Source organism: Prionailurus viverrinus, chromosome D4 (genome assembly GCF_022837055.1).
Source record: "Prionailurus viverrinus isolate Anna chromosome D4, UM_Priviv_1.0, whole genome shotgun sequence".
In the NCBI taxonomy this organism is placed as follows: Eukaryota; Metazoa; Chordata; class Mammalia; order Carnivora; family Felidae; genus Prionailurus; species Prionailurus viverrinus.
This window is the reverse complement of record NC_062573.1, coordinates 66,712,917-66,724,416: the sequence shown is the minus strand read 5'-3', so window position 1 is coordinate 66,724,416 and position 11,500 is coordinate 66,712,917. Positions and strand designations below refer to the sequence as shown.

Sequence of the window (11,500 nt, the reverse complement as noted above, 5' to 3'; positions counted from 1 at the left end):
GGGGGTATCACAGGGTGAGAGTTAGGAGGACTAAGGATGGCCTATCCTTTTGTCGGTGATTTCACACCAGAGTCAGAAGTAGAACGAGGCAAAAGACACCTGCCTTCAGATGGAAAATTTATGAAAGTTCATGAAACAAACAAACACCCTCTCTGTTACCTATATCCAACAGGACCATGAGGGAGTCAGGGTGAGCCCTGCAAGGTCAAGGTGGGTTCTTGTCTTCACTTAAAATTTTGATATTTTGTTCATCGCGGATAAATTCACTTTGGGAGTTTAAAAGTGTTGCATTAAAATATAATTTCCCTTGATTGCTAAAACTTTTGGCACCCCCTTAAACTTTGTGCCCAAAGTCAAGGCTGAACTCTCCCCACCTTGTCCCAGCCCTGCCTCATGATGTAGGGATAAGTCACAGAGCTTTGTTAAGAAATGTTTGCAATGTATTTTGAGTGTATATAGGATGTGTACTCTATTAATAAACATTTTGCTTGATGTGATATATATTTTTGGTATATATAATTGGGGATATATATATAACTCAAATTAATTTTTTAATTTAAAATTAATCTGAATTCATGGATTCCTTAAAACTGTAAAGTAGGCGTAGAGTCAGCAGGTAGAGACACATAGAGCATATAGACGCATCAGTTTTTGAATCAACGTCTCTTAACTTAGCTGGGAAATCCCGCCGCACGGCACCGTGTTTGGTTCTGAAGTTTAGCTGCGGTCTCCATGTCTATTGGCCACAAAGAGCTGGTGAAGGAGTTCATTGCATGAGCTGCGGCCTTGACCGCCATGCTGTGAGTGGAGACCGCTGAGCGTTTTCCCTTTTCCTGGTCCTCTGTGCGGTCTCTCAGCCCTCACCTCTGGCTTCATGTTGGCCTCATCTCTCGCTGCTCCACGTCCCACATCTCTGTTGCCTTCTCTCCCTAATCTCCTACTTGTTCCTGGATCTCCCTGACACCAGACTTCACTTTACGTTTCATCCCTGACTCCTCTCTTGCTGGCATATATCTGTCTCACACTCTATTTCTCCACCATCTGGAACAAGTTCTAGAAGCCTAATTAACTTGTAAAGTGTGTTCAGTTTGGATGGCAAAACCCATCTTTCTTCCCTGTGACTCGTACCTCCTGACCTTTCCTCATAAAACACTCATGTCCTATTTGCTACCCTGCGCTCAGTTGTCATTACTTTGTGTTGACAGTTTTATTGTTTCCTGGTGACCCCTGTCCATCCACAATTACTATGGTATGTAGCAAACTGCTTATTTCAAAGTTAAATGTGTGGAACAAAAATAAAACCAAAAAGTTCTACATTCTAGGGAGAAAAATCCAAGTTTTTAAAATATAACATATATTCATTCATACATAGAAAAATTCTATTATAATTTATTTTGCTAAATGAGTGAGTAGGTCTCTTAAACATGTCCAGATAACAGTTAGTAATGCTTGGTTCTTTAGATCTCCGAAGCTCTTACAGACACGCATATAAACAAGCAAATTTTTCATAGAAGCCAAAATCAACTACAAAATACTATATTGCATCAAGAAGCAAACAAAAAAATGGCTTTAAAGTATGGACTATAAATGAAGATGATTCAGTCTTTCAAAATGCCCTGGATTTTACATAAAGTAAATATATATTTAGGAAACTGTATGACCAGATCGTAATTTGGGAATGAAAATAACAAAGAAAAGTAGCTTAGTTATGTAGCAGAATAGAGTGAGGGTAAGGAGACCAAAGTCTTTCCCTTCGTCACTGCCACTTGATTGCACAATAAGCCTGGGCAGGATGTGCACCATGTGAGTGCCTCATGTTGGTGAGTGGAAGATGGGGGCTAAGAAAAATGGCTTCCACCCAGTAATCACTAAAGCTGATATAAATTAGCATCACAGAGCTTAGTACAGACTTGTATTTAAGGAAATCATTTATCTCTGGTTGCATTCCTGTTATGAACTTAAATAGAAAGGGACTATCGTTTGCTTTTAAAAGTTGAAAGGCCAACACAAAGATATGGAAAGAAAAAACAAGTCTGGTAGGTTCCACAGGAGCCCAAGAAGTTTGGCAACTTTCTCTCAGATACGAGTACTTCTTCTTCTATGTCCTTGTGTGCCCTTTATTTGGAGTGAATTTTTATTAATTTCCATATCCCTCTTGTAGTCTGTGGGATTCATGTGTTATCAGAGAATGAATGAAGAAGAAGATGTCTATTTGAGGAAGCAGGCCCTTAACAGTTTATCTTTGGATTAACTGATAATTTTTAGGAGTCAACTTGTCCAGGACTTTATTCTGAGTTTCTTGAGAGAAGTGAAGGGAGGCAAAAGTAACACTTCTCCGGTGCTTTGGGATCCTTGGGAAGAAGCTATGTGAGAAGCACAAAGTATCGCTCTCATTTGGCAATCGTGATTCTAAGGCATATTGAAGCAGACACTTGAATGCTCCAAATGACAAGATAATCCAGATAAAGTTTACGCGTCTTGCAGCTTTTGAAGTTCTTAAAGCCAAATAGAGTGGAAGGATCAAAGACAAACCAAGTTCCCAAGTTAGCTCGTATCGTACACTCAGTGTCTCTGCTTCCTATGAATCTCAGCTGCCAGCAGCAAATACCGCAGCCAAGCACCTAGAGTCAACTACTCCGCGTGTGGACAGTTCTATCACACATATGTGCTGTGGATTACAAAAATGAGGCTCTCTTCTTTTGTAACTTGCTTTCTTTCAAGTACCACAGTACTGAGCAATTAAATATGTTGCTCTATAATATCAGTGGTAAAAGCAAAATAGTTCTCCATTATACAGATGAATCAAAATGGGTTTAACCAATCCTTGTGACTGGATATTTTACATTGTATGTTGGAAGACTACTCCACCATCCCATCAACATGGAAACGGGTTAGAGCTGACCTCTTTAAAGTTCCTAACACTGTTGGTAAAAATGAAGACTGTGGAAAGCCCAAGTGGGCAGGGTCAGAAGTCTTCTGGGTATCACACAGTGGGTCAGAAGGAAGCGGGTCCTACAGATCTTGAAGGAGGACTGGATGCTTAAGTAATAACTCACATGAATTCATTGTGTAAACTATATCAAGTGTGCAAAATATGAAGTGTCTCGGCTAAGAAATGACTATCTTTCTTTTTTTTTTTTAATGCTTATTTACTTGAGAGAGAGAGAGAGAGACAGAGTGTGAGCGGGGGAAGGGCAGACAGAGGGAAACACAGAATCTGAAGCAGGCTCCAGCTCTGAGTTGTCAGTGCAGAGACCCGTGTAGGGCTCTAACTCACGGACTGCAAGATCATGACCTGAGCTGAAGTCAGACACTCGGTGGTTAGAGTACAGTTTTTCCTGTAGATCATCCGAGGCACCAGTGCCTCAGAATGACTGTATTTGGAGATAAGGTCATTGAAGAGGTAGTCAAGGTAAAATAAGGTCATCTGGGTGGGTCCTCATCCACTATAACGCGTCCTTCTAAGAGGAAGAGATTAGGACACAGCTGCACAGCGAGAAGGCCACGTGAAGACACAGGGCACAGTGGGCCTTCTAGGGCAAGCTAAGGAGAGAGCCCTCAGTAAAAACCAATCCCACTGAGTCCCTGATCTTGGACCGCTGAGTCCCTGATCTTGGACTTCTAGCCTCCAAGACTGTGAGAAAATGAATTTCTGACCTTTATGCCACACCGTCTGTGGTACTTTGTTATGACAGACCTAAAAACTAAAACTTCATTGTGAGTTCTTATTAAATGACTCAATTTCTATAAAAGGATATCAGAACAATCTCTATTGCCTGCCTAGATATATGTCTCTATTTAATAAGTGACATAAGCTAGTCCCACAATAAGCATACTCTTGAACTTGGGACCCACCCACCATTTAGCAAAAACCAAGCTGAAATAATATTTATGAAGGGAAGTTTGTTCAAAGGCCATTTATTTCATGAATTCCACCAGATATTCTAAAGCTTACCTCTGGAGCAAACTCTATCCTATGCTGTGTAATTTGGGTTCAATACTAACACTTTGTTTTAAAGCTTATTTACTTAGAGAGAGGGAGAGAAAGAGGGAGTGCACTCGCAGGGGGGCGGGGGGCAGAGAGAGAGGGAGACAGAGAATCTTAAGCAGGCCTCGAGCTGTACTGTGAGATCTTGACCCGAGCCGAAATCAAGAGTCAGACGCTTAACTGACTGAGCCACCCAGGCGCCCCATGTTGGTTCAACATTAGATTGTGTTTAATAAATGACTTTTTGTTGAGGTATCATCAAAATAGAGCAAAGAATATTCTAGAAAGGGTTTCAAGAAGTGCATTTGTGTGTCTACTGAAAGGTTGCTACTGAAAACATTTGCCTGGGATTTTTTGCTAAGTGGTCCTTGGGGAGAAATTCTAACTAATGTAAGTACCAAGAATATCTGCTCTTCTCATGATCAATGAATCCAAAGGTTAACTTAGCTTTTATTTTTTGCAAGGATGGCCAGAAAGTTGGACGATGTTCTTTTTTTTTTTTTATGAATATAATTTATTGTCAAATTGGCTTACATACAACACCCAGTGCTCATCCCAACAGGTGCCCTCCTCAATGCCCATCACCCATTTTCCCCTCTCCCCCCCTCACCCCCCATCCATCCTTAGTTTGTTCTCTGTATTTAATAGTCTCTTGTGGTTTGCCTCCCTCCCTCTCTGTTTGTATCTATTTTTTTTTTTCAAAAATATGGAACGCTTCACGAATTTATGTGTCATCCTTGTGCAGGGGCCATGCTAATCTTCTCTGTATCATTCCAATTTAGTGTATGAGCTACCGAAGTGAGCACTGGACAAGGGTTCTTAAGCTTAATATGCAAAAAGATCGCCTGAGGAGCTAATTCTGAAACTCTTCTTGAGAGTGAGGAAGGAGATGTGACAAAATATCCAATTTAGAATAAAGTTTAGTCTGAGCAAAGAAAAAAAAATTAAACTGTTCCTTTAGGTAGTGTTCAGTGTAGATAAAATTGCTTGGGTCTGCTCTCCCCTTATTTTCCTTCCTCGGATGGCATATGGGTATATGAGGGGGTGGAGGTGTCTCTGTGGTAACAGGTGCAGGGGCCTCTGTGTTTTTCTGCTTGTGGAGTGTCCACTGCTTTCAGACCCTTGTTCTCTACCGTGCCTTTCACCCAGGCCTGTGGCCAGGACACCCAGTTCTACCTTCTACTGTTATGTCACTATGTCCCAACACGGCAGGTGCCTATCAGTCTGGCTCGCTCTCAACTCAGATGCCCACATGCCATGGAGACTGAAGGGGATCAGAGGTGCCAACCCAGATCACCCTGTCTCTAGCCACATGGTGTGCTTTCTTAATTAAGCCGAGTGGCTGTATGTTGGTGTGGGGTTCTCTGCACAGTCACCTCCTTCTTGACTCCCAAGTGGAGAAAAAGAGTCCCTTCTCTTCAAGGTTTCTTTCCTTATATAGGGCAATCGCCCTCGCTGAGTAAAAGTCTGGGAGGGGGACATCAAGAGACACAGGACCGAACACTTGAATCTGGTTTCTTTCTTCCTCTTTTGCTCCCTATAAATCCTGAAGCTGGAAATAGGGAAGTTTTTGTTTTTCTTCGCCTACATTTTGATCTGCTTCTACAATTGAGCAAGAGATTCTCCACCATTGCATTCCCGGGTGGAAGTGGAATTTTCTCAACAGTAACAAGAACTCAACAGGCGTGGGTCCTCCCGGATTGGTTGTTGATATAACAAAGGAGGAAATAAAAGCGTTTGGGAAATCCTTTCTCTCTAAAAAATGCATGGCTCTTAAGCTTATTGACTTTCTGCTAAATCCTATTTCGGATGTCAGATGCTGAATATTACATCAGTATTTATTTTTATTTTTCTCTCTCTAACACATCTCTCCAAGCAGATGGGTTCTCTAAGACATGGACGTGGAGTTGCAAAACAAATAAAGCACATTAATAATTTAAAAATTGTCTCTAATATATACTGCTATATTATAAATGATAATAAAATATAGGTATCAGAAAATACAAAAAAAAAAAAAAAAAAAGAAAATGGCCTTGAAGGAGGGGAAGAAAAGCAAAAAATAAACTCCGAGCCCTCAAAACTGGTTTCTTCAGCCTTGGTTGCAATGCCAAGGGGCAATCTTAAAAGCATATATACACTGAGAAAGAATATCTATGCCTTATTTTAGTGCCCTAATTTGAATTGTACACCTATTGGTAGACATAAACTTTGAAAATTAGATGTAGATTACACTATGAGCTGGTTGTCTTGGACCTGGTAAGAGACTCCAGGGTTGAGTTCAAGTATTTCTAGGACTCTTAGGATGCTGGCAAGTAATCCCATTTCTTTGCTTCAATTTTTCTTCACGTTTACAAAGTTTGGTGAATCACTCTCTTATCTTTCTTGCTGACCTTAAAGGAATGCGGTGGAGGGAAAAAAAAAAAATGAAGACTGGAGATCCCTTTAGAAAAAGATTGAGATATTTGATTAATTGCATCATTTATTGTCACACATCAGGCAGTCTTCTCATTCCGTATCGTAGTAAAGGAACCCTTGCAAACCGGTGGGCAGTTAAAGACTTTGAAAAGAAGCAAGTCTCCCTTTTCCAGTTTTTCCCCTTCTAATTTTGATGGGGTTTGAGATAAAAGGAGGTCTTAGAAACGCACAGTCATCGGAGGGGTGGACGGAGCAGGAGGAAACCGCTGGCACGTGACAGGTGGCAGATGATTCCAAATGGTAGCCAACCCTCAGCAAGGAAAAGCAGGACACTCTACAGCTAAAGAGTAACAGGAAAGATTTCAGAGCAGGCTGATTTCCATTTGGAGGGTTTATTATTTAGCCTTGTTCGTCAAGCCCATGTGGCTACAAAATCCTTGAAGATACTGGAAACTCTACAATTGGTTTAAAGATGGGCCCTCTCATTGCTCTGCTCTTCCAAATAGAATCCTTGTTTTGACCCAAGGTGGTCACCAGCTTTAAATGCCATCTTCACCATGACCGTGAGATGTGGTTTTTGTTCCTTTTGTGGTCTGCACGCTGATGTCTACATCAGCTTTACCCTGGTCTCCATTTTCTCTCTCCAAAATCCCTGCCTTGTCCCCTTCAGATCCAAACCTTTTCTCCCCCAAGTGTTTTTGTAGCCATAAGGACATGCCATCCCCCCTCCCCCACTTTTTTTTTTTTTTTTGGTTGAAAAATCCTGTAACAAAGCGAGGCCATGGATATACTCTGGTGTCATGGTTTGTAAACGAGAAGTTTTTTTTTTTAAAGATGCCTTTCCTGATGAATCCATTATTGTAGTCTTGGTTTAAAAGAAAAAAAATTGATGACAGGGTGGAGTCTCCTTTTCTCCCAAGCACCTCTGATCCCAGTGTACAAATAATGTTTATATTCCAGTTCACAGGGGAAAAAAAAAGAACGTGAAAATATTTCATTGAAAGCTGACAGCTTTAACGAACTTTAAAGGTTAACCCTGGTGCTAGTTAACATATCTATTCATGTCTCCATCAGTCTATTGAATTACTCAGCTGAACACGCACACAAAAGCAAAAGTTAAAAAAAAAATACCCAGAAAGCCAACATTAATAATTCATAAATACTGGAGGCTGGTGACTGACAATTTTCCCCCTACTGTGTTGAAGCCTGTTAAGAACTGAATCCTGATAGCTCCTAAGTTACTTTAGAAACTCAGTGAGCAACCCTGTCCAAGAATGTTAATGTTTCTGTAAGTGGTTAGCTACCGAAACAGTGGATTTTTATCCCCTCAAGCACTTGTTCATGTCCCTTTGGATTAGTAGAAGGTACAGCTTTTCATGAGATGTTTAACTGACAGTTTTTATATTTGAATTTCTCAAGCATCTGCAGACCATAAAGAACTCCAAATTCAGCCATAATCCTCTGTTACAAAGGAAATCGGCATTTTTGAACAGATTCCAGATACCAATTATAGCATTAATGAGGATATACAATCGCGTTGTCTGCTTCGGCAGGGTTAGAAGCAATGTTGTTCCTGACAGAGCTGGCCTGGCTCAGAATTCACCACTCTCCTTCCACCATGTGCATAAAAATGTGCTTTCCAAACCTTCCCATTAAGGAGAGGAGTTATCAGGATGACTGGGTGGCTCCAGTGGTTAAGAGTCCTACTCTTGATTCCAGCTCAGGTCATGATCTCGTGGCTCATGAGTTTGAGCCCTGCCTTGGACTTTGAGCTGACAGCGCAAATCCTGTTTAGAATTCTCTCTCTCTCTCTCTCTCTGCTGCTCCCTTACTCATGCATACATGCTCTCTCTCTCTCTCTCAAGAGGAAATAAACTAATTAAAAAAAATAAAAACAATAGGAGCTATTAACATCTTTAGGGTTTAACCATTTTCCTGGGGACACAAGGGACAGATACTATCACTGTCTGTTGCCTGACAACGAGTTGATTTCAAGCTCTTGTATCAGAATAAACATTCAGGCTTGATGTTATTAGAAAGATTTAGCAAAGAGTTCCCATGGAGGACTGAGATGGGGGCTCTGCATGTTCTCCTGCTGGTGCCAGCTGGCTTTCTCACCTGGCTTTGCTTCAAAAGGGCTCCAAGGCTGTTATTTCTACCACTCGTGGCTGGTATTTCTACCACTCGGCAATGATTAAACTCTCTTTTATGTTTTCCATTCAGAGTTTTTAATTGTCTGCCACGCCTGCCCTTTAGGAAGGCAAGGGGAGGCGAAGGGGTCTTCTCAGACCTGGGGATGGTTGGCATGAGGTTTTCTACGAGTCCTCACAAGGCAGCTTCTAAATAGGAAACTATGGTGGGAGCCCAATGTTAAAACTCTTCCTTGGCTTCCTAAACTTCAGGGTTAAAAATCGTTTTGTATGAGGGATAGTTGGAGAAATAACCCAATATCTGCCTTGATTGGTAACAAGCTTGTTTCTGTTTCCTTACACTGTAGTCATGGCAACAACCAGAAACTGTTACATTAACTGAAGTCCTTCCTCCTTAAAATCTTAGTATGGTGAACAGCCACTAAAGGACGTGAGTTTCAAGATTTGTCTGTTGCGCAGTAGAAACTCATAAATAACTGATTAACCCAAGGCATTGGCTTCTGTATTAAGCAATAAATAAGGCCCCAAACATCTACTGAGCGCTTTCCTCTATGGAGGGCTTCGCCAGGTATGATGACTATGTTAGTCATTTGTTATGGAGGAAGTTTGAAATCCTGCACTGCTGATTAATGACCATGTGAGTGTGGACAAGCATCAAAGCCTCCTGAGCTTCTGTTTTCTTGCCTGCAAATTGGGGATAATAGTATTTATCTGATAGGGTTGCAGAGCAGTTTTAAATAAGATAATGTAGAGGAAACATCTAGCAGAATTAACAGTAAGTTCTGTTTTCCTTTCCTTAGAGAATTGGTACAGTCTTTTCAAAGGTAGTGTGTGTGTGTGTGTGTGTGTGTGTGTGTGTGTATTACTTTACTGTAATCTTGTGAAGGAGAAAAATCAGACTTTGATTACTGCTATTTGGCAGATGAAAAAAATCTAGGCACAATCAAGTTACATGAGTTGTCCACATCTGCAGCTAATTCAGAATTGGCAATTGTGTACAAATTGTCTTCTTTATAGTATTTCCTTGAGTATGTATTGACTTTTTGTACCCCCTTATAAGGAAGTCCACATTAAATAATAAATACCTCACTCCTAAGTATTTCAATCAAACTTTGTCGTTAGGGTAAAGGTTATAGGTTAATTTAGCAGAAGGAGGAAAAATGTTTCAAAGAACGCTGGTGTGATATTTAGTGATTTCTACTTTTTGATGGAAAGATTTTAGTAGTTTAATAACTAATAATTCTTTTGGGCCTGCTAAGTTTCAGGAGCTGTGTTAAGTGCTATGCAAATATTAACTTTTCAACTTCTTGCAGCAATCCTATGATACTGATACTTGCCAGCACGCCTGTTTTACAGGTGAGGAAACAGAAATGTGGAAAGACTGAGTAAACAGCACCAAATTCCCCATGTAGTGGGTGGCAAAGCCGTCTTTCAAACCCAGGAATTGTAATCAGGATTCACAGTACTTAATGCACAAATGTTGCTTCCCAATTGTTTATATGAAATATGAAATTAATGATGGTAAAGGAGACAATAATGCCTCAATGTGTTTGTGACTTTGACTTTCCTTGAGGTTTAATTTCAAAGTTCATTAGAAAAAAGGAAAAATTTCAAGTAATTCAACTAATGCTCATTCTGGTCTATACAGATTTTTATTTTTATAATTTGCCTTTAATCTTTTATTTAATGAATAGAAATCTTAACCAAAATTGAATGACAGGTCAGACAAATGCAATGGTACAGATGATCTACCTTTTGTATCTAAGACTATGTTCACTTTCTTATAAAAAGAGGATATTAATTATAATTTTGTTTCTAAACCCAAATTTAATTAATACAGACTTTGTCATAGCGTTTCCTCACCTATCCAGAATTCTTACCTACATGGAATTGTATGTTTTATTAAAGCTTTATCAATACTTTTTTCTTGAATTTTCTGTTCACTCTCTGTAACCCACAGAGACTCATAGGACAAGTGGTTCAATCATTATTTCTCAGCCTGATAATATTTTAGCAGGTTTAACTTTGAAATCCAGAATGCTCTTCTGCATTTAAAATAATCTATTTGCTTCTCTTTTTCCTTTGAAGACTCAAGGCAGCTTGTAACACAGCAAACCAAAAAGAAATAAAATACCAGGATCAGATAAAAAGAAAAGCATAATTATACACATCATAAGACTCAAACCTTGTTGCCATAGCTGGTGTGTGAGTTTGGCTCTAAGCCATTATATAATTCCTTGAGGGCAGTGAATGATGTAATAAACACTGACCTCAATTACATTTTTATAACTTATAAAACACTAAGTTTCATATGGCTTGACTATATGATGGGATTTGATAAAAGCTGAAGGTAAACATTGCTGTCTTAGGGATGCCCTAACGTGTACCAAAATGGCCCTTTCCAGTAGCTCAGCTCACGTCAAGGATGCAAGTACCTAGAAAAGCCAGTAAGTTGGATAAAGACTTTCAAAAACTTTTTTTCTCTATATTACAGATACTTTGCAAAAACCTCATGAACGTTCTCTCCCAAATTTATAAAACACATAGAAAAAAAAATACGAAGTAACATAAACACTTAGTAATCTCTCTCTCTACTCTCCTTTTCTTCCCTTTCCCTAATAACTGGTATTAATAGTTGGTGTGCTTTAGTCCATTCCACAGTAGACAACGCAAAAAAATGCTATTTCCACTGGTTTAAAGTTTTTTCTTTTTTCTTAAAGATGTCTGACTGAGCTGGGGTTAAAGTATGCGAAATAACTAGAGTTAAGGGTCAGTGAGAAGGAAGAGAAAGAAGGGCCAACTGGAGCTGATTTTTTTTGTCCTGAGGTTATCTGCTGAAGTCTGGAGGCTAGGCCCTAGGTTCTGAAGTTCCATATGTGGGGAGCAGGAGACAGGCTTGTAATCCAAGGAGAATGGGATGGAAGATCAGCACCTTGGACATAAACCT

At 39.9% G+C, this 11,500-nt stretch overlaps 1 non-coding gene across 1 annotated transcript; it reads right to left on the bottom strand.

Annotated features, from left to right (window-relative positions):
* Nucleotides 1–4,688: 4,688 nt before the first annotated feature.
* On the bottom strand, nt 4,689–4,794 carry LOC125151079 (U6 spliceosomal RNA). Its single transcript, XR_007146626.1, has one exon. It is a non-coding gene; the product is annotated as a U6 spliceosomal RNA (small nuclear RNA).
* Between the last annotated feature and the right edge of the window lie 6,706 nt (nt 4,795–11,500).